At 44.8% G+C, this 26,184-nt stretch overlaps 1 protein-coding gene across 1 annotated transcript in view; it reads left to right on the top strand.

Moving 5' to 3' along the window:
* Window positions 1–4,977: 4,977 nt before the first annotated feature.
* The window catches only part of LOC119163236 (uncharacterized), a 324,142-nt gene continuing 302,935 nt past the window's right edge, over window positions 4,978–26,184 (top strand). The window contains exon 1 of the mRNA XM_075873835.1: window positions 4,978–5,365. The gene's annotated coding sequence lies outside the window, so the exon portion shown is untranslated. The remainder of the gene's footprint in view (window positions 5,366–26,184) is intronic.

The raw sequence follows: 26,184 nt of genomic DNA, 5'->3' as shown, positions 1-26,184 counted from the left end.
TGATGGGGCGCGTTCCCGCCAAAACCACGTAATCACTAGTCATGTGTCATGTTTCAGACAAAAGCCACGTAGCTGTTAGAACCCTCGAAAGTGCACTAAATCACGTATTGTCTAGTCACGAGACTAACATAACGTAACATCACGTTACAGCTAAACAAGTGAATAAAATCACGTCCCACCACGTAATAGCTAGTCATGTGACAGGTTCGCCGCCAAGAAGCACGTAAAAGCGCGACTAAAATCACAACTTCCCGTAACCGATAGTGACGTAACATATTACCACCGTAAACCACGCAACTATAGTCATGCGACTGAAGCCACTTCCCTTCACGTAACCGCTAGTCACGTGACCACTTCCCTCCAAATTTGCGTGACACACCCCCGCCCTGATCACGTAACAGCTAGTCAACAGACCAAAACCGCGTAACACTAGCCACGCGACTGAGGATCACGTGGCATATTTCAGCTAAAACCACGCGACACGTGCGTGTCACCGACGGAAACCAGACAATAGCCAAATTCCAGTCACAGTGAGCACTACTAATAGCAAAAGCTTAACATCTCTAGCAAACGTTTGGCGTTCCCAACAAACCTAGGCTGAGTCAAACACTAGCTCTGCGGTCGGTTCCCGTCTTGCACCACTAGGGCAAGCTGTGCAGTTTTTCTTGTTGTTGCCTTTTCCTCAGAAGATCTTAGACTCCTAAGACCACTTAAAGGCAAAGACACTTTATCTAGAACTTCTATTTTTGGTCTTTTTACTAATCATTTCCCAGTCTGGATTGCAAAAACACTCATCTAGCCCCGGATGTGAGACTCCCTCGAAATACTCGTGTACTTATAACGTGTGACACGGGCATTTACTTGCATCTAATCTAAATTTGAGAAATGGCATAGGTAAGAATTTTAACGCAATAGCCTTAAAGAGCTCGTTGCGCAGATGTTCCGGGGTAGGAGTCGGCATCGACATGATTGGTTGTGAGCAGTAAATTGTAATCTAGTGCGAGGCAGAAAATTCACGATAGATGAAAATCAAATAGGTAATGTGAAGCTCTGGGTCGAAGTGAGGATCGAACCCAGGTCGTCTGCGCGCAAAGCGGGGGTTCTACCACAGAGCCACGCATTTGCTTAGAAACAACGTGAAAATAATTTTTTCTGCTTGGAAAGCAGTGAAAGAAACTTGCATGCTCTGCAAGCACGTGCGTTCTGTATATATGTTTTCCAATTCAGCATGTAATATTGTAGTAGTGCGTGGTGCAAGCTTACATTGCCATCGGGCGTCAGAACAAGCAATTATCATTACTCCATGGTTTAAAGCAGGCCCCCCATTAAAAAAGGCACACACGTTACAGCGACTTTTCTCTTAAGGCCACGTATTGGCTGCATAGCAAGCTAGAAGAGATTTCGCGCGCACAGTTGCCCGTGGTTTAAACCATGCTACCCATTACACAGAATGCAGCCGTATACGAAAGCTTCTATGAACGAAGCCATTTTGAAATTAATACACAATAGGGACAAGATAGTGCTATCGCATTCAACTCTTAAATGCGAAGCCTGAATATTCCCCAATTATAAGGGAAGTTCATCTCATAATGAGCACGACAAGGGAGCACCCCCCACCCTCTCTGTTATACGTCATGTTTGCACTGCGTTCTCATCGTAACGACCTCATTCGAAAGAAGTAAAGAGCGGGTGGAGAGGCCGTTGCAAGAAAACATCCTCTCCACCCAGCTCCAAGTGAAAAACACTGTGCACGCCTATAGTCATGTGATTCTACAACACAGAATAATAAAATCAGATACACACACTGACAAAACTACCCTGTAAAGCATGCTTCTTTTTTAGCTTGCAAGCGTAAGGTAAAACTAATAGCATAAAAGCAGGTGTGATGGCAGGGCACGTGGTTCAACTCTGCTGAAGGAAACGTTCATTAACTGAGTTGACAAAAAAGAAAGAGAGAGAGAGAGAGAGAAAAGGATACAAAAGAAAGTGACAGAGAGTTTATTAGGCATTACATTTGCTTCACTACGTTAGAGTAAAGAAAAAAAACGGGGAGAGAAAGGTTGAAAAGAATGTCGGAAAGATGTAGGTAAGAGTTGGTAAGAATTGAATGAGACAAAAATAAGTAAGTAAATAAATAAAAAAATTGGTTGACTAAGAAAATCTGTCAGTGGAATCATTGAACCTATTATTGGCGATGTTGACTTCGTTAATGCCGGATCTAGCAGGCACAAAAAAGATAATAAGGAAGCACTTTCAGTGAATTCCGAAAAATTAAATAATGTCAAAGGCATCAACCACAAAACAAAGATAAAGTTATGTTCTGAGCATTAAGAGCATCTAGAATCATCCTATATGGATTTGAAATATTCATTCGCGTTACTTTGTAGAGGCCACATTTTCTCAGTGATGGTACAGTTGTGTAATGGAGAGCAGCACTCATCGCCGCTCACTTTTACAGTCCCCTAATTGCGCTCATAGGAAAGCCCGCCCATTCGCTTTAAACGCCTGTTTGATGTTACGTCAGTAAGAATATAAAACAATCTGACATAACACGTGACGTATAGTAGAGGGCTACCTACAAATTAAAATGTTAAAGAGGGAACTCATCCATGGAAAAAAAAGCAAGACGATTTCTCAACTCTCTGCCCATGTCTTCAGCATCTGGATAAGTGTCTGCACAACCATGTCAGACTATGAAGTTTGATAAGACATGCAACAACTGACACATTATATGTTGCCGCTGTCACGTAAATCTCTAGTCAACGGCAGCTAAAGCAGTTTCACACTGTTACCGCATCGTAGGTACATCTCTTGTAACGCAGTTCATCATAAGAAAAACCAAAAATGGGCTTAATATCATAAAGTTTGCTTCGCCATTTGCACCATAACATGGCTGCTGAAGCGTACTGATCGAATTTACTCTCTCACACACACCAGTAAACTCGATCTTGCGTATGTTTGTAATTCTCTCGCAAAATGTGCAAGGTGAGTTGAGGGTACATTCGCGCTCGGCCCTGTGCACGCGCAATTAGAACGAGCACAAGGTAAGTGTATCACCTTAATATCAGACTGTGTATCAGTTGGACGGTGACGTAACCACAAGTACGAGATATCATTCATGATAATCAAGTGACGCTTTCAACAGCTCATTAAAAAGCGAAACGAAGTTCATAAAAAATGACTACGCTAGAGCGAGATTGATTAAGAGGCCGTGAAGTCAGCTCTCAAGCCACGTGCGTCGTGCACTTTGGTATAGTCTCACACGGGCACCACGACGGTCTGGCAATAGTTCAACAATTTTTTAAGTTTGATTTAGCGAACGGTGCGAGCTCATTTCATAACTCGTTCTTCTCTACTCCTCGATAAGCACGTACGCAAGGGCTGGACAAACACCGATTACGAAACCTAGCAAAAACATTCCCTCTCATACACACACGCACACACCTCGCAGCAGGCGTGATCTCCTAGGAAAGGTTCTTGAGCGTTATGAGAGCGTTCAGTGTTGCTTCTCTTTCTTTTTTCTAATTCTCAAGCTGATAAGGGTACCGCAGGCGTGATCTGCCGTTCTCTAATTAATTGCGCAGAAAAACCGCCATCGCGCACCCCGCCTTAACAACAAACCGCTCTGGTCATTCCAAAAACAAGGTCAAGAACAAAGCTCCCCAAGAAAGAGAGCGTTAAGGAATCAGAAAGCTCACAAAGAACTTCGAAAAGAAACTGTAAAATAAAGCGTTCACGTAAATTGAGAAGCGAATTGCGCAAAGAAAAGAACGAAATACGTCAAAGGAGAAGCGCGCAAAGCAACTGAAACGATAAAAACGGGAAAAGGAATCAGCTAACCAAAGCAAAGGAACAAAAAAAAAAGAGAAATAAAGGAAGCATCGACGCATCCCTGAGCTCATGCCCGTGAGACGAGTGTGCCAAGCGTTCAAAAGGCCAAGTACAAAAGGAAGGAAAAGCGCGGAACACAAACTCAAAGCAGATGGGTAGAAAATGATAAAAACATTGAAAGAGAGCAAAGCACTGGACCGGCAACGAAACGAACAAACGCTGAAACCGAGGAGGCAGGCCGCTAGAGAGAGGCGCAAGGCGTGAGCTTGAAACGGGAGAAAAAGAAAAAGGAAGTGTGAGGAAGGAAAGAAGCGCGCACTCTCTCGTTGAAACCGAGGCGCCCGGCAAAGGTTTCCTCCTTCGTTTCCTCGCCTCACGTTCACCACCCCAAAAATAAAAGAAAGGGAGGTCTCGGCCGAATCGCGAGGAAGCGAAGAAAAGAAAAAAAAGGGGTGAGTAGAAATCGCGTAATACGAGAAAGAAGTAAAGCAAGAAAAGGTGGCGGTGTTGGAGACGAGGAAAGGCCCCTGCGAAGCGAGCGAGCCAGCAACAAAACCGAGAGCGCGAAAGGGACGCGGTGGGGAGAAACGGCGGCGTGCGTTCCCTGCGGCGCGCTTCCCGAACGACAAGGGGAGGAAAAGGGCGTGGGACAAAAAAAGGAAAGAAATACGCGGTACATATAAGAGGACTCGCCAGGAAAACGCGCTACGCACTGCCAGCGTTGGCGTCGTCAACGTGAAACCAGCTATATGAAAAAATCTGGGAGGCAGGGGGGAGTGATGAGGGGAGAAGGGAAAGACGAAGAAGCAGCGCACGCTCATTCTCGGGATGTGGAGGGAGAGAAAGAGGGAAGTAGGGAGTAGCAGGGGGAGAAGAGGAGAGGGTCACGTGAGGCCCATCTAAAAGCACGTGTGCCGTGACGTAACGAGACACGTCATGGCGAGGCCCCGCCCACCAGGCAGGGCGTTTTGCGCCGGCCGCTGGCCGGGGGCCGAACTTTGGCGAGTCTGTGGCACGGGCTCGTCGGAGAAGGGTGTCCCCCGTGAGCGCTGGCTGGGGGAAAGCGCGGCTCCGGGCCGCAGCCTGTTGTAACGGCTGGCGAGGCGAATCTTCTTCTCTCGACTCCGGCGGCGTGCGCGTGCCACGCGCCGAGGCAGGCGCGTGGTCATGCGTGACTCGCAGTGAAGTGTGGCGCGTTGCTTCTTTCTTCCCATCCACGTGTTGTACCCGCCGCGAGTGTGTGAGTTTGTCCGTCAGTGACCGCTTCGGGCGGGTGACTCAAGGTTCTTTTTTCGTGGGTGCGTGTGGAACCGGTTGTGGACCGTGACGCTTGCAGTTTTGTTATTGTTTCCGGGACGACAAAAGTCTGTGCCAGGTGTGACGATCAGACTTGTAACGAACCGATTCTAGTGAGGTGAAAAAGGAGAAAAGGTGACACAGAGCGCAGCGACTGACCCTTCTTCAGCCACGGCTGGGCGCGTGGTCACGGGCTGACCGCGGCACCCGTCGCGGTCGGTGTGATGGCCTCACGAAGGTGAGTTTGAAGCCGCCACCGAGCGTGTCAATCACTTTTTCCTACGTTACTCGCTCTCCAATTTCCAATCGTCATCGAAACTCTGCCACGTGATAGAAATGGTACCATGTCATTAGCCTAAAAGCGTGACTCACTGGCACATGACGAAGCACGTAGCGTTAAATTGAACAGTTGTTCCTTCTGCCAACCGTTCGTCAGAGGCAACTTGTTCACATCAACAGTTTGTTAGAGGCGACCTGTTCGCGCCACGAAGACGCACGTGACTGACATGTGAAGAATGGAGCAGTAACTAAATCCCCAAGTGGCACTCTTTCTATTAGTGTTCATACATTTCGCAGTTATGTCTGTCAAGCTACGAAAATTATCGCATATTCGCAAACTCTACACGCGCAGCGACACGACGACCAACATAAAATAGAGCCCAGTGAAATAGCAATGTCGTTCACACTAAACGCAGTCACACTAACTATCACATATCAAAATAATACTGCGCATGCTGTACCGTCACGTAACAACACTGATATGGGTAACGTCCAGTCACACTAAAAATAACGCCCAATCATATAATGGCACTGAAATTGGCACTTTACAGTTGCAGAGAAAGAACATACATTTAAAAAAACAGTTATCTTTATGTTCTGTTTTTCAATAAGTTTCGAAAGCTCTATGGTATTACAGTGTACATATCTACATTGGGAAGAAGAAAACCTTTCGAAAGAGTGCACTTCGTGTTACAAATAACTGCAGTACGACAAGAACCCATTACTAAAATACGTGGACCTTTTACAATATGCAAGCTTGCCAGCATGCCCATTTCTACAAGATTATCAATGCTACGGCCCTGTTATTTAAGAGAACAGCATTACTATCGAAAAATATTTACTACACTGACTTTTACCTTCAAATTGATCACATCAGAATCAGTTTGCTCAACTGGGACAAGTAAGCTTGACTAATTTGATTTCCAATCTGCAAGTTGCATTTACACATATAAAGTAAGTGTTATTGCACGCGAAGCAGTTATAAATGTTCGCATAAACTCTTAGCAAGGTTAAGATGCATCACTTACTAATACTTGGTGCTTTAAGGCAGAAATCCTTCAGCGATCCTGTAACGGTGTAGTGTCTCGTGGCTCTGTACGCCTTCGTGAGTGGCCGTTAAAACGTCGCTGAATTTCTCTGAAAAAAAAAAAATCCGCGAGCCGTGGTGGCCGCCCACTACGTGCTGGTCTCCGCCTCGACAGATGTGAATGATGGTTTTTCATTAATTTCCACGTTGACAGTATAATAAAGTTCATGCAGTGAAGTGCAGCTCCTTCAGGGTAGCACACCGGCCCGGCGTCTGCTTAACCGTCTCACCCTTCCTTTCTTCTCTCTCTCACTTCTCCATTCAACCGCAAGTGGCAACGACTTCATGTCCTTGCATAAATGTTGTCAGGGGCTATTCACACGGTTAAGTCAAAGCAACGTCGTAACCACACAGAGCCTTACATATGCACCTCCTGACTTTAGTACTGGTATTATAACTTCTCAGCGTTTGGTAACCACGATGGACCAGTGCAGTCTTCGTGACTCTATAAATGACGGTATAAAATGTTCTAATATCACCTGTTCCTGTTTTCTTCAGCTGGTTCACGAAAAGCGACAATCAAACGTCTGCTTGGAGAGAGATAAAGATGCAAGAAAAGGCAGGGAGGTTAACAAGACGCACATCCGGTTTGCTACCTGCTTAGAGAGTGACCACGCTGCCCGTGGACATAAAACAACCTGCAGTTTATCAAGAAACGTGAGCGTATTGTCATGCTTGTCATCAGCTTTCTCACGTGCAGGCGAATCTCTTTTATGCAACCAAATGTCGACGTTACAAAAGTGTCAACGTTAAGCTTACCTGAGTCGCCAATGTTCTCACTTGGATATCCACAGGCGGTGCCTTTGTAACTTGTTTTGACGCTTCCTTAGGTAACGAGCACAACGTCCCTTTTATATCATCTAGTTTTTTATGAGTGTATGCAGACTCACTACTTTACAATAGTAGAAAGATTTCGCAAGGAGTCGGCAAACGTTCACGTTGCTTGGTTTTTCATGAAGCGCAGTAAACAACTGATCACTCGACACGTACAGTCTACACCGAAAGATTACCACGAAGAAAAAAACCGACAAACTCCGAGCATCCCTGCTGCTTCCCCCAGCATCCTTGAATTTGCATTTCCAGGCTATTCTGGGACGCGATAACAACACCTACTGGGCAGTTCGACCGAATACAGTAGAAAATTGCTGAGAAACTCGAAGATTTATCACACCTATGCGATTCTTTGTATGCATGTAAGTGTACCTATGTAAGCGTTAATGTCTTCATGTCAGTCATATATACCCAGTTTTTTCAAATATCCACGAATCTCAAGTTTTTTTTATCACCTATGTCAAACCTTTTTCAGATGAGAAAGCCCGAGTACATTATCTTTTGCTTAATCTTCATGGATACCGAAGCGCGCTACCCAGCGTCAACAAGTGAAGACGAATTTAATAAAATGAGCAACACATTGCAGAAAACTCCAACCCTGTACCAGTTTTACACTTTCCAATAAGTGTTGAAAGATGTATTAGAAAGATGACAAAGCTACCCAGAAAATCTTAAGCGCGCCAGCAAGCTTAAAATTTCACTTTTTTGTACATCGTGATACTATTTATACAACATGCTTTCAGCTTCGATGGGCGCAAATATTTCCAATTATTATCAGAGTTGTTAATGTACTTATTCAAGGAGTGATCGCCTAACAAAACATGCGTAAAACACAATTCCCTCTGGACACTATTTAACAAGAATGAATCCCTTGCAAGTGGTCAACGTATCCATATCTGACCAACAAACTAAAAAAAACACCCCAGCATGTGAAAGAGCACCTTCTCGTATGAAGATGCTTGTGGTCAGTTCTTGCATACGGCATTTGATATTTGTTTTTAAACATTTGTTCACAATTTTCTCCTCGTTGTTCAATAAAAAACAGTGCCAGTCTAACCGTGAAAAAAAAACACGCACTTGTGTACTTGCGATTTGCAAAGCATGCATCTCAGCTTTCGTGGTGAAGTAAGCAACTGGTGTCCAATTTCACAAGGAGCATAACTCCTGCATCCATAAAAGCAGCATCTACAGCGACACACACGCTCATGCACACCGAAAGTATGGGCGAAATTTTCTTGCATGCACCATCGGCTTCAATTTCTACCCAACCACACGAGCTTGCTGTTCGCCTATTTTTTTCCACTGTAATTAGTTCCCGACAATTATATGCACACAGCCGACCCACGCACCTCGTGATTTGACTGCTTTTGCAAACCCTGCGCTTCTGCACGGAAAAAACTTTCTTCGGGTTATAAACACCTATTAAGTGACCAGATGAGAAATCACCCAGGCTATGTCCGAGCGTTGGCTTGTGTCACGAATATCTCATGCGTCAACATGTCACTTAAGAGCAGCATCTTTTTGCGAATTGAACATGGATCAATGAGGAATCGACTGGGAACACGTGTTAATGGGCTATCAGAAAGCTTCACAAAAACTTTCACAACGCTAGCAAAAAGAAACATGTAATTATCATCGAATGCGCACGCGTTTGTGGAAAGCCTAGACTTTTACACTACCTATAGAGCACTTGGACGCCTGCGACATTTATTCATTTGCATGAGCTTCGGGAGAACGGCACGAATTCAGAATTTTTCGGCATGTGGGTTCAAAAACAAGCCCACCACAGGGCAAAAAAGCAATGCCTGTTGACGTGCTGGCGTCCCGAAGTCAGAATACATGAACCACTTATAAGGAGTTCGAAATTGCCGTCAGCTATTAAAAATTGGTGTCCTCCTTTAGGCTTTCGTTTTTCATGCAATAAATGTCGCCTTTGAGGTGCGCATCGCGTTTATAAAGCGTCAGGCCAAAAACATTTTTATAGTTAGATTGTTGTGGCGAGAACACGTGCTTATTTCTGTTCGTTCATTTCTTGCCCCCATGCAACAATCAGTGTGAAATTTTTGGCGCACGGGTATTGCATGCCTTCTCCAAAACTTCACCACTGATAGAACCCCCCCCTCCCCCCCTGACAGTGTGATTTCCAGTGTAAGCCGTAGTAGACTATTTTCGGGCCACTAACACTAGAACACACTCAAGGTACCGACTACGCAGTAAACCACCATAATTTTCAGGTAGTATAGGAAACACCCAACAAGCCCCTCTTAATTATTCTGCTTGTAGGTGAGGAACCCGCTACACACACGTAATGCATTACGCGCACTTTTTGCTGTGGCTGATGACGATGAAACATCGTGGCTGAGTCTCTGATAATCAGTTGGAATCACTGAATCACCCGCTTGTCGCGCAATTTGCATTGCGTGACGCCTGGTTGTTCTTTTACTTCTATATGATGCTGTAATATTACTAATATTATTTTTTTTAATTTTATTTCAAAGTACCTTACAGGCCCCATGGGGGGCATTGAGTAAGGGGGGATATACATATATACAAATAAACTGGAAAAAAATATACAAGGCAGACAATTGAGCAAGGGGGGAATACATATAAACACCTCAAAATGAAAAAAAGTACAAAAGAAACAATTGAGTAAGGGGCGCAATACTTATATACATCTCAAACTAAAGCAAATACAAAAAAAACAATTGGAAAATAATAAGTCAAACAAAAAGCACCAACATGTACAAAAGTTCAACATGTACAAAAGATACACGCATAGTAACCGTGGGCGAACCACTGTATTTCCTGCGCATGCAGCGGCCACAAGGCAGAATCCTCGCGCACATGAATGTGACAATCACAAAAATGAACCAATACGGACCAATGAATTATGATACGGCATCTACTTGCTGAGGCTTGTGAAGTGGCTTGATAAGATATGACGGAAAGTGTCAAAGTTTGTCTGGGATGCAATGTCGTCAGGCAGACTGTTCCACAGACGGATAGCACGTGGAAGTGCGGACTGATTGAACGCGTTTGTTGAGCCGTATATACGGGAATAGCTATAGAATATATGTTAACATGGCTCCTTGCCCGAATTAACACCTGAAGCGTGTGCTAGCGCGAAGGAGTTTCAAGAACCAGCGTGGCTCTGTGAATATTCGACAGACAAGCCGAGAATTCCATCCTTTCATATATATATATATATATATATATATATATATATATATATATATATATATATATATATATATATATATATATGCCACTAAGTATTATTTTCAAATCACGGCGGAATGAAAACTCTGGCGAGCGGTAAAACGGAACCTTGAAGTAAAGTCAAATTTGTCAGCCGTTGACACGTTTGCCACTCAGTTCTAGATAATCAAATTACATTTTTTCTGTTTGATGGCCTCGTTCAGCAACTTTTGACATTAAAATGATGTATATAGATTTTAATGTTCACTGTCAAATGAAGTTCAGTGCGGTTTTCTGTATTTTTCTGCGTTTTCATTCTGTTGAGCACATTATGCGAACATCTTGGCCTGGTAAGATGGCGTCCTTCGGGAGCTAAAGCAAATATAGCTAACTTAATATAGCAACAGGTATCGCCATATTTTGGAGAACTTCCTTGCGCCGTCACATCGCTGCATCGTTGATCACATCGTAATTTGTTTTTAACGCAATGAACACGTGTGATACTTCTTGATTTCTTCATTCTTTCTTTTTGCGGAACCGCGAATAAGTTGTCGAGATGAATAGGTTACACATATTGCATACCGCAAAAACAGCGGCTACACATGCCCATGGCTTCTCATGCAACCTGAGAATGTTCATAAAAGGGCCATCAAAATGCCTATTTATGTGGCTTCAGAGAACTTTTTCTTGGATGAGTTGAAGTACGTTACTAATTGCCCTTAAGGCACAAAAATAAGCACGAACAGAAAGAGGTCACTGGACGGACCACCACTAACAACTAGTTAGTGGCGTTTTGTTAATAATTCAGGAGTTATAAGTGTTCACAACACTAACAGTCGTTACTGCCATTCTGACCCGTATCCTTCCCTGTGTTTACGTTCATTTTCACACCTTAAAATCAATTAGTGACCTCTTAAAGCACAAAGAAACGAGCGCGTTAATAATTCCCAACGTCTGCCGTTTTTTTTTTCAGCTCCATTCGAGACGCCACCTGTCTGTTCACGTAAAGTCACGAGCGAGTAACCTCTTGACTTGTGCGCAAACAAGAAATTCAAGTTCCTAATCTATCTCCTACCTTGTTTTGTCGTGAAGTCGGTGCACGTTAAAGAACACTAGGTGGTCGAAATTTCCGGAACCCTCCACTACGGTGTCTATCATAATCATATGGTGGCTTTGGGACGTTAAACCTCACATATAAATCAAATAAATCAATCAATTGTCGGGAAGTCACCCGCACGTTCTTCTTGTATCGCACGACTATCCCGTACGATCAAGTTATTTCACTTTATTTCACGCGTTTTCGACTCATAAAGTATAACAGCAGCGTGTAGCCGAAAATAGTCAGAGTTTCGCCGCAAGGACAAAGCAATGGATGCAATAGCAACAACTTGGAATGTTTCGCTGAAAGCGGCAAGCAGATCTAAACAAGCAGCACGCTGCTCACACACAAATGACGCACAAAAACAACATACACAGGACGAGAGTGGACTAGCGTTGACCACTCGACACTTAACGCGCTGTTTAAACAAAATCATTGCACGGAACTTAATCACAGGTACTGAGGGGTGCAAGCTAACAGGTGTCCCCAGTTATTATACTTCACTGAGTACGAATAGCGTGCTCTTTTCGCCAACGGGGTTTGTGCAGTGAGCGAAGTGACCTATGTGGGCCCGGCAAGTAACGCAGTCGTTTCAGGTGAAGGCCGGAGGCGCACGATTCTCCCAACCGGAGGATAAGCGCGCGCGCACAAGCATTTAACTCCCCCCCCTCAATCGCAGGGCAAGGTACGCGTGGGAAATAAGCGAGAGTAGGCACATCGTGACGAGCTGGGCGCCGAGCATGGGCAGCTTTTTTTTTTACTCCTTTCTTGAGGTTTCATATGTATAGATACGTTACACATACCGTGAATGACGGTAGCGGCGACGACACAAAACCAGCTGAAGAACGATCTCTCCGTTGCTTGGGCAAGTGGGCGAGGACATTGCAGCAGAGCACACTTGTCCAGCCTCTGACTCTGAAGCTATAGGCTTCGCGACTGACATTCTACAGCAGTTTCTCTGAGAAGGTTTTGGTGAGGTGCTTATAAAAGGTTGCAGGAGAAAGTAACTGCGAGCGGAAAATTGTTATATTGAAACTACAAGGTAAATGTGATTAAACTGACATATTCGCCAGACAGCAGCTTTTTTTTTTTTTTTCAGAAGAGCAGAACACATTAGAAGCCCGGCCACAATTTGAAGGAGCCGTGCAACATTATTATAGCGATTGCTAAGGATTTACATCTCAGGAGGACAATATCACTATGAGAGAAGCCGTAGTAGAAGGTTTCGGAAATTTCGACTAGCTGGAATTGATAAACCGGCACCTAAATCTACGCAAACGAGCCTCATTTATTTTAGCCTCCATACAAAATATGGTCGCTAAAAACTGTACTGGTTCTCACGATCTTTGAATCAGCAGTCGAGCACCATAGCAAGTGTACCATCACAGCGGGTACTCTCGAAATCTAAAACGTAGCATCAAAATCGAAGTGAGTTTTGAAGCCCAGCCTGATTTTCGTGATTGTCTGAAAAGCTAACGAAGACTTTGCCCACCCTGACAAATCAACGAGCACTTAACGCGTTGTGTGTATATATAAACCGAATTTTGAAATGCCCCAATGTGTGGGCAAGATCATAATAACTCGGCATTTAAAACTTGAAATAATGAGTTCTCGCAACAAAGATTTTTATGCGACCGAAATCGCCAGTTTGTTGCAGCCAATTTTTATCCGAATCATCATTACGAGTATTGGTTGTAACGACATAACTTATACAGTCGTTGCCTCAACGGAATCTGTAATGCTGGAACGCCGAAAAAGACCAGAGTGCACATTTGTGAAGTTTAACCAGGACCAAAAGAAGCATCAGGCTTTCTGCATCAAACGGCAAAGGACTGAGTTTTCATTTCTTTTTCTTTCTTTCTATTTCCTCTTTTGCTTTCTTTCTTTTTTTTTTCTCTTTTTCTTTCTTGTATCTATGCCCTCTATCTATGCTGGTGACACGTAAAATGCAGTTACAGTGCTGCCTATCTAATTCTATGAATATTACAAGCGTATTCGTGCTATACAGGCATGACATCGGGTTAGCATCAATTGCACTCAAGTACCATCCCCTGTATTTGGGCAACGTAGCCCTATCCAGTGATACCAACCTCGCAAGTGCAAGCGGTACATTTGAGCTTACTTCTCATGGTGTAGGCAATTCCTATCTTGTTTTGGCATCGTTACGCTACTGCCAACAAATAGTTATGTAAAACATATGCGACTCCCCAACATCCACGTCTGTACGTATAACATTCGTTCATATGTTTAGTGTCATTTCGTAACGTTTCACTCGGCACAAAGCTTACACCACAGTCACCTTCCCCTGCGTATACTTCGCGTGACATCGACTCACATAGTACGTGGCATATACCGAGTTCTCGCTTCGTGATGCCGCTCACCGGAGCAACCACGGAGACATGAAACAACTGCTTCGTGTTCGTCACTTTGTGTTTGGAAAAATTTTGATAAATCATAGGCAGTTCCCGCAAACAACAATTCAACAAAGTATCATGACACTTGCTGGCTAGACACATATTTACGAGATTACCAAAATAGAGTTCAGTTACATGTACAATAAACGTGGAATGACGAGGAGGCGAGACGTATGAATGATGCTGTGTTCAGATAAAACGCTCTATGACTTAAAGTATGATTTATTCTATTCTACGAGAGCGTTAAGGTGTCCCGCGCATGGGCAACATCATCAAAACCAATGGAGCAAAAACAGGTTTGACGATACAGTGTTTAATGTGCTCTATTATGGGAGAGCATTCAGCTGTCCCTATTGATTGATTGTGGGGTTTAGCGTCCCAAAACCACCATATGATTATGAGAGACGCCGTAGTGGAGGACTCCAGAAATTTCGACCACCAGGGGTGCTTTAACGTACACCCAAATCTGAGCACACGGGCCTACGACATTTCCGCCTTCATCGGAAATCCAGCCGCCGAAGCCGGGGTTCGATCCCGTGACCTGTGGGTCAGCAGCCGAGTACCTTAGCCACTAGACCATCGCGGCGGGGCACGCATGAGCGTCTTGTTAAGAGAACGCTAGCATCTCGAACTGCGCCAAAAACACTGGAACCATCAGCACGCTCTTGCTGTGCGTATTTCAAGAAGTTGTTTAGGGGCCCTTTGCCAGCGAAACAAATGAAGCTTAGCCGTTACGTAACATCAGCTTTTCTTGATTTTGAGCAAGCTCGCCCTTGCTGTTAGGGAAATGTGACATCATTTTTTGAATGCGAATACATTTCTTAGTATGGGTATGTCAGGCGTCCGTCGAGATCCGTCCACCATCCTCTCCCATATCAACAGCTGCGGGCGCGCGCGTTCTTAGAAACCGGAGATCCCAATATGCCATGCTTCGGCGTCGGCAGGCGTCAGCAACTGCGGGCGGGCGCGCCTATTTTAACCGTGCACGCTAGCTAGTAGAGCTTGAAGCCCATACCGCGTTTTTCGTGACTGAAAAACGCCACGTCCGGCAAACGCACGGTGTAAGAAAAAGAAGAATGCATTATTCTTCTAGCGCTGGGTTCTAACGCACGAAACGCCGTTATGGACGCTATACGTAATGCATTCGCATTTTCTCGCAATTCCCTGCGGGGAGAGGGGGCATTTTTTTTCTTTTAATTACGCCACTTCTTGGGTGACGCAAAGAAAACCGCATGCCACATCTATGTGCCAAAATAAGCGACATGTCAACATGAAAGGATGTCAGCATCGGCTACTATGTGCTTTCATTAGGCACTGACGGCCATTAAAAATCTAAATGATGAAATCTGAGACATTTCTTGTCAAATAAAATAATGCATACATGGGAGTGTTGATGGCCTAATCACACAATATTTTTCGAAGAATTTGGGGCCTCTTAAGTAAACATGCAACTCAAGGAAGCTCGCCTTTTATTTTTTTCTGGTGCCCCAGTGGTAATGAGCTTAACGAGGCGGTTCCCATCACCTTTGGGGCAAGCGAAACGCAGCACTTTTTCTTTATTGCGGCAGTGATTACATGAACACGCTCTGGGTGTGTTTTCGTTGTCACCGTCATGTCCCGTATATGTATGCATGTACACATGAAGGACACAAATATATATATATATATATAATTGTTGGGAAAACTGTTGGGAAATAAATATATTTATCCTTGTTGACAACGCTCCCGTTGTGCCATAACCCATACCTTCACGAAGATTAACTGGCCCATTGAATAATTACTCCCACTATATATATATATATATATATATATATATATATATATATATATATATATATATATATATATATATATATATATATATGTGTGTGTGTGTGTGTGTGTGTGTGTGTGTGTGTGTGTGTGTATATATATACTGGTCCTAATTTTGTGTAACGGCACCGGTGAACATAAGTTTGTTTACAGCATCAGCAAATGTAATGATAGGTAGTTAAGTTCACCAATCTTCTTTAAACTGTATCCGTCGAGCAAATTTGGAATTACTTTGACAGCAGTCAAAATCTCGCATCTCATATTGTGGGCAACTGTATCTGTACTACAGTTCTTCATGGCTGAACTCGTCGTTTTACTTATTTATTTTCACTTTTCATTTAAGGTTGCCATTTCTTCTAGGTCCCCCTAATTGGTTCTGTCAAAACCAAACGAAGGAATGTAATAACAAGCTAAATAAATTATGAAAGCACCAGCCAAAAACGAATACAGCTACTGCAATCTCCACTGGCGGAAGCGAGCGACACTTGTAAATATTCTAGAACACGGCTAGCGTCTAAGTAAATCAAGCTAAACTAGAAAACAAGCCATACGCAAACTTTTTTGCGTTATTATCTGAGCAAATTTCACTAATCATATTCTTGCTTTGGCGCAGAAAAGTTCAAATATTGGTTGATGAGTTGGGTCTGCATGATTACTCTGTAATAAAATGACGCTAATTACCGAAGGATTTCGCCGTTATAATATGAACGTTTCCACGTCAAGCAGAAATTAACGCAGTGCACAGCTAGTGATGGTTAAGAGAAACTTAGAAGACACTTCAGCTTCGCCATGAAGGGTAGAACGCGATAGGGTCAAGTGCATCGCCTTCTCATCTGCTAGACTCCCTTCGGTTCCGTAAACAGACAAACCCTCACACGTGCACCTTAATTAGCTGTAAAGGCATGTACTTCACAGGTTACAGGTGCTTATTTCACAAATAATCTTGAAGTACTCGTTTCCGATATGAGCAGTTATTATGCTTAGACTCAGCCATTTCGAAGTACGTCAGTAGATTCCCCTCAACCAACGACCACCGGTTTCACGAAGCCGCCAATGAGTGCCAGAACCTCGAAAGTTATATTCTTACATAATTTTTCTCTCTCCCGAGTATCATCAGCGGCGGCTTCATTATAATGAAAGTTTGGTCACGAGTGTAGTATCTGACGAATCGGCTGGAGCGAAGTGTGTGCAAGAAAGTGGAACGCACTGAGAGAATTGCGTTCTGCATACCTCAGTGATTCTATCCCACTCTTTCCCATGGTATACTGTGTCTCGTCGTGTTACAGCGCTGGCACATGCGCACACGGCTAATCTACTCGAACGCACTCGCATAGCGTGTGACATTAACGATATGCGAATTATGCCACGTTAATAACGTCCGTATTTGCGAATAAGCTTATCCTAATTTCACGTGTTCCTTATCGGATTCATGCCCTTAGTGGGTAGGCCGATATTAACAAACCAATCTTAGTAGTTATCTTTTACCCGCTAGTGTTTCTGTGCCTTTATAACACCCGTAGAGTGTACGAGAACGTAAGAAAAACACGAGAGAAGGATCAGTGCTATCTGTGAATACAGATGAACACCGGAGTCAGCCGTTTGTAGCACTATACGCGTTCCTTTTCGAACGTAAATAATTCTTCAAAAACTCAGCCATCTGTTGAGTTGGCAATAACTTCAAGGCTGGTTTAGTTTCCAGAAAAGACGATCGTTGAAGCTTTGTCTCTTTAATATAATACTGTACCATTGTTACTAGATCTGTGATGATTATGCCGAAACAACTTCGCAGTCAAACTAGTGCACCTATGGAGGTTCCATTACACCTTTAAAGCATGCACGTTTGGAGGCATTGGGAATTCACTATCATTAAAATTGCATTCAGCAACAGCGGGACGGCTTTTCGCTCTCCTTTAATTTAGTAACAAGTACTCTAAATCGTTCACCAGTTTTAAAGGCAAAGCTCCTGAAGCCGGGGGTCGTGCGTCCGCGATGTAAGTAGTAGTAGTAGTAGTAGTAGTAGTAGTAGTAGTAGTAGTAGTAGTTGCTGTTGTTGTTGTTGTTGTTGTAGGTAGCCACCTCTCGTTTGGTCCTTCATATGCCCGCTGGATGACGGTACTTCTATATACTGAATAAGCGCTAAGAAGATGCGAGATGGTGGTACTTCAAGTTTCCACTAGATGAACGGACGGATGGACGCACGGGAGGCCACGCGGAAGGACGGATGGACGAATAAACCGACAAATGCACGGACGGACGAATGCAGAAAAAGGACATACTAACGGACGCATGGACGCAATAATGAATGGACGGACGGACGGATGGATGAATGGACAGACGCACGGACGAATGCATGGATGGACACGGACGGACGAATGCACGAACGTACGGATGGACGGGCGCATGAACGGCCTCACGGATGGACGGAAGCGAGAATGGACGGGCGTAAGCGCTGACTGACGGACGCTTCGCCCCACTCATCGTCATTTATTCTGTGGGCATGCTGTGATTTTTTTATAAGCTTACAGGTACAACCTATACGTAATAGAGCGCCACGGCCGCTGATATAGTGCAATTTTAGGACTCTGAATCACTCCGAGTCTTAAATCCTTTCGCATTGAAATGACCGACAACGATCTTTGCAATGTCTGTTGTTGCGAGGAGACGGTATACATTCTGCGTCACTGCTCGGTATAAACAGAGACAATCACTGGCTTCGGTCCTAGTGCACCTTGACAATACACAAATGTCTGTTGAAGCTATTTTTGCACGTCACCGAAGGAAGACAACGCAGTCAAATGTAACGAAAGCCCTACTGTGGCTTTTAAAGGAAATGCCCAAGCGGATGGGACAGTTGTGTTGCGTACCACGCAAGCGTTTCGGAGTGGGAGCGACTGTGTAAGCTGTATGCTGTTTTTCTATTTCATCTTCAAGTTTCGATCTACCCCCTTCATCCTGTTCGACCGTGTAGGGTAGCAAACCTGTCATTCTAAACTGATTACTCTCCAAGCCTTTCCTTCTATATTGTTTCTTTTTTCTCTGAATTGTTCGAATTCTATTGTGAAGAGAGATATAGAAAACAAAATGAGGAAAAGGCAGGGGGGTTATTTCTGTCGTAAAAGCACCTCCTTCATACAGCAGCTCCTTTCGTAAAAGGTACTTTATTGTAAAGACAAACTTTGACGAAAGGAACTGCTTAGTGGACTCGCCATGTCTTCGGAAGGTTGCCACACACAGCATGCGCCTGCATGGTACCCCCTCGGGTACCCCGCTAGCTAACGTGGCTTTATAGTGTGGCCAGAGTTAGGCTCAGTTGGTCATTCGAGGAGCGGCGAAAGAGAGGCTTCTTTGTATGGGTAGATTGCTTACATGCAAAATACGCTTCCCCAAACCTCCGTGGCGAGGCGGTTGATGTCGTGCACAGCAGCAGTGCTTGCAACCATCTGCGTCATAACGGTCAAAGGGGCATTTGGTGTGCTTTCGTTCAAAATGCTTGCAACGCCGACTGCATTCCAGCGAAGCCATCGTATTAATACGAGTTTTGGAAGAGGGGTTGGGCGGAGTGGGCCATGGTCTTTCTGGAACGCTACCATAGCGTTATTTCTTGCATCTATTTCACACATAATCGACCAGGTGCGAGCATAAGACCAATGACTTCGGCTGTGGCTGGAGCTGTGGCAATGGATTTGTCTGTAACTTTGACTGACATGGCTTTGACCAGGTCCACGGCTGCATGTGGTTTTGACTGAGTTAAAGCGATCCTCTAGTGAAGTCGGCATTGTGCACACAAATTAAGCAACTGGTAGAGAACAGTACGTCGAAAACCAAACTAAAGAACAGGTTACTCAACAGCGGTTCTCCTAACACTACTCCATCTCTTACTTCCGGAGCACTACGCTTGTGAGACGGCAACCGCTAGTGTCGCCACCGTGTGTTGAAAGAAAGAAGGAAAAAAAAGAAAGCAAAAACAAAGAAAAAAGAAGAAAGAAAGAAATTCCACCCTTGACTGATACCACTGCCAGCAGCAGGGGTTCAACCCAAGTCCCCGGTTTTAGTGCGTGATCGGCGCTTTCGTCCGGCCTCCTCGTCTAGACGCGTCTCTTACCCCATCATCTGGCGTGCGCGCCGTGTCTCGAGCTCGTCTACTCAACAGGATCACGAAAGCTGCTTACCCAATGAACGGGGGCGAGGTACCCGAGGCCAGCCCTCCGGCAACTTTCTGGAATAAGGCATGTCACTTAGGTTCCAGTGCACATACACAACGAGCACTCGTACAGGTATACACGTACCAGACTTCAGGTTACCTCTGACACAAAAGAGAGTCCACAGCGGACTTCATTCGAAAACTGAACACGTGGGCAGTGCACACTTGGGTGTACTTCATATAGCTTCGTAATAATTACTCGGGTTTTACGTCAACATTCACTGCCCATCAAGTTGCATGCATGGCGTTCCAACTACAACTTGACATTGACCATTGTGACAACCTTATTGATGATAGTTAGGCCACTTTTACGTGGTAACGCCTAGAATATTTTCAGGGGGGAAAAGGTACTGGCCACAATCCCTATAACTGTCGAGGTTCAACAGATAAAAACCTCGGTATGATTATAAGGGATGCCAAAGTGTAAGGCTCCGAAAATTTAGACCACCAATTAAATCAACGTACGTGGGCCTTGAGGATTTCTACCTCTATCGAGAGAGCAGCCGCCATGGTCGAGATTCGAACCCCCGACCTGTAGGTCTGCAATGAAGCACCATACCACTAGAGAGCTTCATGCATTCTCTCAGAAATGGCACTGTGCTCCGATAAATACCATCAGAACAAAGGTACTTCTTGCATATCTACACGAAGTGAATGCTGATGACTGGGCGAAGCAGTGTGCATCGGATCATGAATCGTGGCTATCTATTTCGTTCTAGTCAAGAGCCTTTTGTTTTGTTCTTGTTAAGCTTTTGTTCCGTCACAAGCTTTATTTACTGGTGGTTGGATTTCGGTGCGTCTCTGGTGTGGCGCTCTTTAATTTATCCTGGTAACATCCTTCTTGTTAGCATGACTTTGATAACCTTTTTGTTCTTCATAAATATTTCGGTTCCTAGATTTGCTGTAGACGCCGGGAGGCGGTTTACGAACTGAGGGATTTGTGCGATCTTAACGTGTTTTACCCCTGAAAGCTGGGAGACAGGTCGCACATTATCGTAAGTACTTCACAGTGAGACTATATCCTCTTCAGATTCGAGAAGATGGTTTGTAAAAGCGCGATGTGAAAAGGGACAGGTACACAGGGACAGCGTGGAACGAGAGAAAATAATGAATGAACGAGCTAGCTCGAGCCCATGCTTAATTTTATGATTTAAATTCGCTGGTGTTGTCTTACTGAAGGATACCTGTTTGTTTTTGTATGGTTTTGTGTGGGGCGAACACTATGGCCTTGCTTTTATTTTGATATACAGAATTTCAATATGCAGCTACACAAAATGAATCATGTATTCCCGGAGACAGCAGCGGGCCATCTAGGAGATGGATGGACCAGGAGCTGTTCTCTACGTGGAGGCAAGTTTGTGAATGCTATTGTAAAAAAAAATAAGTAGCTGGCATTGTTATGCGCAAGCTCACATGCGCTCAGCATCGCCCCAGTTGCGAAAACGATATTCAGCACAGAATAAAACTATCCGCAGCGTTTCTTGTCGACATGTGTGAGGCTTCATCAACCCAGGTAATGAACAGTCCACCCAGCCATGCGCCGCTACACCCGTCCCTTCTGTGTCGATTGCCCCCCCCCCCCCCTCTCACCTCCAACTCTACAAGAGCGTGTTGTTCCGTTCCACTCGTGAAGCAACTCGCTCGGCACACGTGGCCTCGGTCGATGAGGGCCCCTCGTATTGATTGCAATTTAAAAATACGGCAGTTTGAAGTGGACACGGTCCCGGTTGCAGGAGCCGATGACCGACAATGATCTCGGTGACACCAGCAACCACAGTTGTAGTACTTTCTCTCTCCTAACGAGCAAACACTCGGGGTCTACGTCGCCATGGAAAAGCATCTGCACACATGTATAATGGCAAAAAAAAAGCCGAAGCTAGCACTCAGCCGCGCAAAGCCTGAAACGACAAAACTGGACGATTCTCTGGACTTCTCTCGTTGCGTTTGCTTGTTTCTTGGCCTTAGCTAGGTATTGCAGGTTGTCTTTAGATTTTTCGTTTTAACTAACCCAGAGATACGTACTAGAGGAGCATCTATGTTTTATTAGATCCACACTCACAGCCGCTCACACAAAGCAAAAACCCTTCACAAGCGTCCGTGAACGCCCACACATACAACAAGCACACAAGTGCAGCAATCACAATCGCGCTGCCGTCTGTAAGGAGTACACATTCCGACGCAAACGAACAGTGCGTTCAATGCAACGCTGTATAACGCTGAACGCAACAGCTTCTAGGTCACTGCTAGGCTTTATCTACGTGATGCTATGTTGCTTGTAAGTCGATTCTCGGTGCTGAGAGTGCCGCTGACGGCCACAGACAAGACGCGGACGTCCAAACTTCTCACACAGAAACTGGTGCAATAACCTAGCGTTCCTACGTCCTATAAATCTACGCGCACGTCATCGTTGGCGTAAGCCTACCGTCGCTTCGGGGTATTCTCGACGCTGCCATTACCTATCCCGTTTCCTAGTAATGTCTCGTTGTGCGTACTTGGAGTCTTCAGCTGGACGCCGTCTTTTCGCATCAATTTGCAAGGATAACTGTTGTTCTCATTTTAGAGAACCGGCAGCAAGTAGAGGGATTTACGCAACTTTTGCGACACACGGTCATTAAATCGTGATTACCGTTCAGATAATGATGATGATGGCTCAGACAACTGCCCACCACTCCTCCGGTGACGTGGTGTCACTCAGCGTTCGGAAATGGTCGCAGCCCTACACTGAGCGCACATTCCTAGCTTTGAGAGGTAGCGGGACACGCAAATCTCGGAATGCGCTATCAGTGTAGGGACTTCAGCATTTCCGTAGAGTGAGCGATACCACGCAGCCGAAAAAGTTGTGGCCAGTTGTCTGAGCCTTCGTGCGAAGGCTTGTCAGGCTGATCTCATGCCGAATGCACATAACCGTTTGGCGAATCCCGAGTACGTTTGTGTTCAACACAATTCCATTGAATAGTTTGTTTCATGCGTGATTTTGCGGCAAGTGACGCACACAAATTACGGCTAACACACACAGCTTCGCCGCCCTTCTAACACTTGGCTTTAAGAGAAAGAGCGCAAAAGACGAGGACAATGAAGCATACGCACAACCACGCAAAGTTCTGACTGGGCTTTCTGAGAGTCACAAACACAGTTTCCAGTCAGCGTTTCTTGTGGTTGTGCGTGTGCCTCTACTGTCCTGGTATTTCGCGCTGTTTTCCGAAGATATGTTCAACCAACTAGCCGACAAAACAGGCCAACTCAGGTGCTATCCCACAATTCGAGCCACTATCCTGAGTCAGAGTCAATGAATCTCCCACCACCACAATTCGAGCCGACAAGTTGACCCTTCTACTACGTTGAAGGCGGAAGCCAGTGAATTTTGAACCTGCACGTTACGTGGCAGCAACTTCACGTCGCACACTGAAGCTCCTTCTATTTCCGCTATTTTTACTTCGAACGAATGACACATGCCCGTCCCACGTCAAGCACAAAGGTTAACTGTGGATAACAGCGCTAGCTTGGCCTAGCTCACGAGACAAAGGTCTTTGTGCCATGACCTAGAACTACCTTCACGAATTTATTTCTTCCGTGCACGGTTTTTTTTTTCGCAAATAATTAGTCAAATATTTTTATGCACAAGCAATAACCAACACCATCAGTTTTCACCACTTAGCTGGTGTTGTATTGAAGACGGCGGACGCCTCTTTCATCTTCCGGTGGCAATATAAGCACCCCGCCGTAAGGTAATTGAAAATATGTATAAATAACTACATCTGATGGCAAAACAGGCAGTAAATTGATTTACAGAGCTGATACAGAATGAGTAAACATGGCTAAACTGCAGCATCGGAAGGCAAAGCCTTCTTGTTTTATGGGATATTTTCATTTATAACAAGACCAAAGAACAGGTTCAGTAAAATGCACGGTGTTCAAGAAGAGCCCATCGTGGTGTTCTCCTTGCATTGGGAGAAGAACGGAGAAAAATTAAAAGAAGAGGTGGTGGAGACCCCCTAGAAGCTTATGAGACATCAAAGATGCTTTCGAACTGTACCAGGCGCAAAATAATCAATTGCTGGCATCTCACATATGTTAAGGCATACTTTCTGTGGCACAACCATTCGGAATCGTTTCAGAAAATGCCCCAAACTGTCATATCCTAATGCGTTGACCTGTTTCGCACACTTTGTGATGACTAGGTTTACTAAATAAAAGAGAGAGAGAGGGAAAAAGCAATACTTTGTGAAGTGAGGTGTTGGATGGACAGGCGTAGTTGACCATAAAAACGGTGCTCTGTACAAAATATTCAACACACTTGCATTGAGTAACGTGTTTTAGTGCGCGGGATAGCAGCGCTTGCTTGTTGACCCAAGTGCTCACCAACTTCGAAGGTGACATCAAGAGGAACATCATTAGCGCTAGCCATTGCAGGCTCCTTTACAAGCGAACGCTCCGTGATGCCGTCGATTGTACCTGCTTCACCACTATTTCGCCCTTTCAGAAGCCAAACTACGAAGATACATCTAGCACAAAGTGCACGAAGACACAGCGCGTGAAGTTGCGTGATTAACAATTTTCCTGGTCAATATCACTTGACCAATGGGAACTCCGGTGGTAGAGGCCAACGTCAGGCGCTTGAAGCTATAAGTTGGGAAAATAGTAATTACATTATTAAGAGTTGGGTAGCCATGAACTAATTCATGTGCAGTTCATTTCGAGCACGTATATATTAAAACCTTGCATACCTTTATTCAACTACATGCACTTCAGGTTTGGAGATCAGAAAAAGTTCTCTCTTACTTTTGTTTCTTCTGCGAGGTATAAGTTTATGCCGGAAGGGGAGAGGGCATGCTGTATGTGTGTCGAAAGTAATTGGGAGCACTTTTCACAAAATTTTACCAGCTTGATTCGGCTGGCATTATTGATTTGCCACAATTTAAAAAATAACTTTTGTGTGGCTCGATACAACAAAAAAAGTCACAGCTTTGCCACAAAAGCGAAGTAATGAAGGCGATAGCAACAAATTGGAAGGTCACGCGCAGAATGGCAAGCAGATCGAAACGTGCAACTCGTTTCTCCCGCACATATGACGCAGGAAACGTACTCGCAGATACAAAAAAACGCGAATAAGCATCTCAGTTCTTACTTCGCTGTGTATGAAAAGCGTGCCCTTTCCACAAACGGAGACTGCGCAACAAATGCAGTGACCATTGCGCGCCCGGTAACTACAACAGGATCGTCCTGGTGAAAGTCTAAAGCGAGCCAAGACGTACTATCTCCCTTCTGCGACATAAGAGCGCGAGAGTGAGCGCCCACCTACGTCCTCTCCGCGGGGCAAAGTACGCGCGGATGATGACAGCGCACGCCGCCATGTCGTGGCGATGTGGCGATGCACACCCATTGCTCCGTCTTGCTGATAATGCTGAAAACACTATAGTTCCCCCCCTTATATGCCCGTCACCAGCGGTAAGTGGTAGATATAAAATGCTTGCCGTTTGTACGTTTAACAATGTGCTCCTCGGTGGCTCAGTGTTTAACACGTCATACACAATTTTTTAAGGTCTCACGTTCGATTGCACGCGCCAGAGTCATTTAGGGGCGAAGCTTCTTATAGCGGCACCCGTTCGTCCCTAGTTGCCGTAGTAGTAGTGCGTAACCAGTCTTACATTTTGACATCCAAGGTGGTGCTGGTGAGATGTTTGTTCTGTGCGTTGTTGAACAATAAAAAATTCGCAGCGTGCGCGTTAACTAAAAGCCGAATTCTCCTGTCTCTCATTCCCCCTTACCAGCCATTGGCATGTACATTGAGCCCTATCTGACAAGAAAGGGTTGCTACGTTATACTCACTGGGCGTAACCTCCTTGGTTTTAGAAAGGTTTAGCGAGCGTTGGGCCGCAGTACCGTGAATATAGTGAACTAGTATACATCATGAACTCGAGCTGGTTACAGGTGGAAAGTAGACACGAAGTGCAAGCCGTAAGAAAGTGTGTGTTGTCTCCTCTCGTTCAGTCCTTGGAATGTACACTGGATGGCGGTCCTTCTATATGAGGAATATATGATGAAAAGATGCGAGATGGTGGTACTTGCAGTGTTGAATAGGTGGACGAACGGACACACAGGCGGATGCATGGACGGACGCACAGCTGGCTGCACGGAC

Source organism: Rhipicephalus microplus, chromosome 9 (genome assembly GCF_043290135.1).
Source record: "Rhipicephalus microplus isolate Deutch F79 chromosome 9, USDA_Rmic, whole genome shotgun sequence".
Classification (NCBI taxonomy): domain Eukaryota; kingdom Metazoa; phylum Arthropoda; class Arachnida; order Ixodida; family Ixodidae; genus Rhipicephalus; species Rhipicephalus microplus.
Note: the sequence above shows the minus strand (reverse complement) of the source record. Positions and strands in the feature narration are given on the sequence as shown.